The sequence below is a fragment of the Montipora foliosa genome, chromosome 9 (genome assembly GCF_036669935.1).
Source record: "Montipora foliosa isolate CH-2021 chromosome 9, ASM3666993v2, whole genome shotgun sequence".
Taxonomy (NCBI): domain Eukaryota; kingdom Metazoa; phylum Cnidaria; class Anthozoa; order Scleractinia; family Acroporidae; genus Montipora; species Montipora foliosa.
In genome coordinates, this window is record NC_090877.1 from 33,510,643 (window position 1) to 33,515,642 (window position 5,000).

General features: G+C 39.6%; 1 protein-coding gene and 1 long non-coding RNA gene across 2 annotated transcripts in view; both read right to left on the reverse strand.

Annotated features, from left to right (window-relative positions):
* Window positions 1-5,000, reverse strand: part of LOC137971019 (uncharacterized) — a 64,126-nt gene that overhangs the window by 13,548 nt on the left and 45,578 nt on the right. The gene's annotated exons all lie outside the window — the stretch shown is intronic.
* LOC137970073 (uncharacterized) overlaps window positions 1,270-5,000 on the reverse strand; it is a 5,442-nt gene continuing 1,711 nt past the window's right edge. The window contains exon 2 of the long non-coding RNA XR_011116761.1: window positions 1,270-4,992. This is a non-coding gene — a long non-coding RNA (uncharacterized lncRNA). The remainder of the gene's footprint in view (window positions 4,993-5,000) is intronic.

Here is a 5,000-nt window from a genome sequence, read left to right on the forward strand (position 1 = left end):
AAGTCTCGTGGCCATGCCTGAATACTGATAGATTCCAGAGGTTGAAAGGTCATGTGACCTATAATTGCTAAAGTTACTCAATTCCAATGTTTCACTTGGCCATAATGCAAATTTTCAGGGGTACAGCAGTGAAAGTCAAGATTTTAGACCGATTTAAAAACTTGAGAAAGCCATGCTTGAAATCGATTCCACAGTCAGATTAACCCTGCAATGAAATTTTCCATAGTAAAGTGCCCTGGGGAGGAGGATCCAGGCTTTTAGCAGAGGGGGTTCAATGAAAGGGGCCATCTTTGGCAGCCCCCTGTAGGAGGGTTCTGGGGACATCCCTGGAAAATTTTGAAATTTCAAGTCTTCAGAAACGCGATTTCCACCATTCTGAGGCAAAGCCAGCATGTTTTACTCTCATTTTTGAAAGTTAAAATGCCATTCCTTTTGCATCAAAATATAACAAAGCTGGGTGAAAAAGACCCAAACTATTATAAAATATACCAGGAGCCCATCAACCGGAGCGTGCAACTTACCTATTTTCGTGCAACGGCGTTTTCACAAGTAAGGTTATTTTTAGATTGAATTTCCCGCTAACGAGACTCCCACAGGAGCCTGATGACAAATCACAAGAAATTAAGCTGACGTCATAGGGTCACCGAGCCGGAACTGCCTTTGTTTTTTGACCTAATTCGCGGGAAGGGCTAGTCTAAAAATAAACCTACTTGTGAAAACGTCGTTTCACAGACGCTGTATGGAAGTTGCACGCTCCAGATATACTGCATTTTAATGGAGCCACGTTCACAGTGAACCAACAATTTATTTGTTTTTTATGGAGAAAACGTTTTACCTTTATTGAGCAGCAGAGGCTTAACTTGGTTATGAATTTATTGCATTTAAGATTGTTCGAATTAATTTTATATTATATATTGATGTTAGCTGTTTCATTTAGGAGGTTTGAGCCCCCCCAAACCTCCCCCCCCCCCCCCCCCGATCCACCCCAGAGTGTCCCAGAACGGGATGAGATTATTACGAAAACAGGGAAATTTTCAGTCTTTCAAATCTCACAGGAAAACTTTGCAATGGTTTGAAACCAAAAAAATACAAGGATTGAGAGGAAAAACATTGAAGCGTGACTAGACTGCAAAGCGTCTAATTTTGTCATACAGATCCTGATAACAATATTTCTTCTTGCATCTTAAGTTGGGTTCAAAGGACAGAAAGGCAACTTAGATAATAAGGAGAAATACCTGGTTTTATACTTAGAAATGATGATACAGATAATAAAGCACTTTTTTCTGTTGTTTTTACTGATTGAACATATAAGTATTTGAATTATTACACAATAAGGAAGGTCTTCTTTTCACCAAAAGCCTGCCCACCAACTACTTTTATTTACTTTTCAATAATTTAAGTGACTAGGAGGTATTTACATGGCGCTGGGATCAACTCAGACCAGTATGACCTGGTATGAAATTTTTGCTTGGTGCCTGGTTTCTGGACAAAACGATATCTTTTGTCTAACAAATACATTGCTAACCCAAAAGCATGCAGGCTTGAAATTTCTGGACCCGGTCTGAGATTTGTTGTCATTTACATGAGAACGGTATGAACTTAGACCAGTACGTGAGTTTCTCGTCTCAGCCCAGCAACCAAGATGAAGTCAGGCCAGTCTGAGTTCATTATCAGGCCAGTCTTACGTAAATGCAAAAAAAGAAATGTATGGAGGCCAATACGAACTAGTGTCAGTCTGAGTTTGTTCTGGTTTCTTTCTGCATAGTCATTATCTGTAAAAAGGTATCCTCACAGTATGTGGAACTGACCTAAATTTCTGCAGACCACATGGTCAATGTGAAAGACTTCACATAATAAGGATAAAAAGTCACTAATATGTGCTAAAATGTAAGCCGCATGTGCAGCACAATAATAATTACTTCTCCTCTTTTAACCATTATTATGTTATTGTTTTTGGCAATGTTGTTGCCGTCTGTGTCATTCTTGTAAAAAACATGCACCGAGTTGTTCAGAACCAAGTAAGCAAATCAAGGTTAAATACCGAGCTGGCCTTGAAGGTTTGACCTGGGGAGCTTGGATGGCCTAGTGGTAATAGCACTCTCCTCCCACCAGTGTTCCACCAGTGTTCCCATCAATCAGTGCAATTCAACAGTGTCACACCCAACCTTCCCATCGTGCCTTGCTGGCCACTGTATTTTCCATGGCATGTTATTATATGGCTCTGTCTCACAAAGACTGGGAACTACCAAGTTCACGAATTTGATTAGCTGAAATCGATATTGACCGTGGTCTAAATTTTCCCATTTAGACCAGCATCTAGACCAGTAAGGTTTTACGGTGAAAAGATGCAAACTAACATGCAAAAATATTGAGTATTTTCTTCTACCAATATCTATTTATGGAAGTGCCAAACAGCATGATGGCAAAAGAGAGGATGACAAGAAAAATTACAGAATTAAGTTCAGCTCATCGCCACTCATCACCTCTCATCGCCAGTCGCAAACAAAATGTCAGTTAGTACAAACCAGTTACATTAAACAAATTAAATTGTTCTTGTTTGCCATATAATAAACATCTTAATAATCGAGCTTAGTCAGTCTGTATGGGAGAATCTTGACCTCGGTCGTGTGTACAGACCTCACTGCCTTGGATCCTCACGACCTCCTGCTCGGTTAATAAGAGCTAAGTATAAAATATGTTATTATAGGAAATTAACACTCCATGAAATTAAGACGTTGAAAAATTAATGTGACTTTTGAATAAAAAAAATTAATGCGAAGGAGGAGGTAGAATTTCACAATAAAGGAAATTAATGCGATTAACAACACAGATGGTGGTGACCACTGGTACAAATTTATTCAACCCTGGATGGAAAAAAAATCATCGCACAAAACTGTGTCCTCTGGTGAACAAAACAGTCCCCAAAATTCTAATTAATGCAGGGGTTAATGGAAGAAAGAAAGCTTGTACCTTATTTTATTGTTTTTTAGGTGTGGAGAGGTTTCAAAATTCATTCCTGTTATGGAAACATCATTAGTGGGACTTAAATTAATTCAAATTTTAACGATTCGCATTAGTTTCATGGAGCATTAATTTCCTATAATAAGGTAGTTATGCAACGCTTTCTCGTGGTACATATAGCGAGTGTATATACCAAGAAAATCCAAGGGACTTGTGGGATATTCTACATTATTTTTTCACTATTACGCCATTTTACCATATTTGGTCAAGAGAATGCGCAAAATATGAGACTGCCGGAAATACACCATAGTGTCCCGGTTTCACCGGTTTAGAACAGAGCAAATACAGACGGAACAGCAGTTTTTCAATAAAAGAAATTGTTTTCAACTTGATACAAAGCTTGAGAATTTAGCTTGTCATCGCTTGTCTAAATCGTTTGCAAGCACCTGGAAGGACAGATGATGCATTTCCAGATAAAATTGAATCAAAATAACACCTTTCTGTAGTGGTATAATAAATCTCTTATTCGATGGTTTAACATACAATACTGATTTTGCTCATTGCCCGTATTTACTAAATACGAAATATCCGCGCGTATTATTTGTTAAACCATCGAATAAGACGTATGTATACCACTCGAAGGCATTGCATAATTAGTACGTATGTATTGCTTTGTATTGTATTTTTACCATAAGAACACAGTGTTGAGTGTTTTCATGGAAGGGTAAGCTAGCACACAAAAACTTAGTTGGGCTGAATACTTGGTTGAGACGACTCCACAGGCTGAAGTCGGGTTGGCACACGATCAAACAGTGCAGCATACCACATACATGAGTTATTTTGACGACCTAACTTTCCTGTGTAACACACGCTAAAGGAAATAAGTGTACGAGATACTTATACTGAGACTTCCTGCCGGACGGATCGTCAACACGACTGAACGACCCATCACAACTTAATTTTAAAAACCCTTCCGAATTAAACTTGTTTTACATTACTATATTGATGGCAAATGTCTCTTTGCCAATGGGGTAACTAGATCAAATTGATAACATTCCGAATTAATCATTGAAGTTACTTCCTTGAACGTATTAATGAAAGATTACTTGATCAAGAGGGCTTGAATATTACGTCGGAGAGATTCCTGAGTTTCTAACAGCCTCATCATAGCTCGGTGGAGAATGTTCCGGGGGTGGGTTGCTTGAATTGAATTCCAGAGAGTTATAAGGTGGTGGACCTTCACTGGGTACTGAACTATCTTCCAAAACGCCGACCACTATAACTGTTGCGTGTGCGGGTGTAGTTTCTGATCGCATTTCTTGTCCATTTCTTTCTAAAGCTACAGTCCGAGTGGTGGTCGGCGGAAGAGGAACACGGACAGCCGGTTGTCGCCTTGCTTTCCTGCACAAAAAACAAATACAAGACGCTGTACACGCTACAGTCAACATCAGGATTATAATCCCGACGTTCATTCTACTGCCAAACGCTCCTCCTTCTTCTTGTCTTTGAATGCACTTTCCATCTTCGCATGTCTTGTCGCTTGTACAATCGTAGTCAAAAGAGCAACTATACAGGTTCAAAGTTGGCAAGTTCGTCTGCGTTGGCCAAGAAAATTTCGTAAAGCAATACCCTGATGAGCTGCACTCTTCTTCAAATTCGCAATCCGTGTCGCCTTCACAACGACATAACCCATATTCTGAGCACCTACCCGTTCCTCCACAGCATTTACCAGAGTTACAAACATCATGACTGTAGCATAATTTTGATGACTGCGACTGTACACTTTCAGTGTAACAGATTAAAACGACAGAACTCAAACACCACCACCAGTTATGCATTCAGCTTCTCAAAACACGGAACGTCTCTCCTTCGTGACTACAAAACGTGAAACTATGAAACTGTAATCACTTCTAGCACATTACATCACCAGGATAAAAATGGAACACTGCGTACGTTGAATCCAGTCTTGCTCTTTTTTACGAGGCGGAGAGGAAGAGAGACCATGCTTGAGGTGATCACGTGACTTCAATACTGCAAAC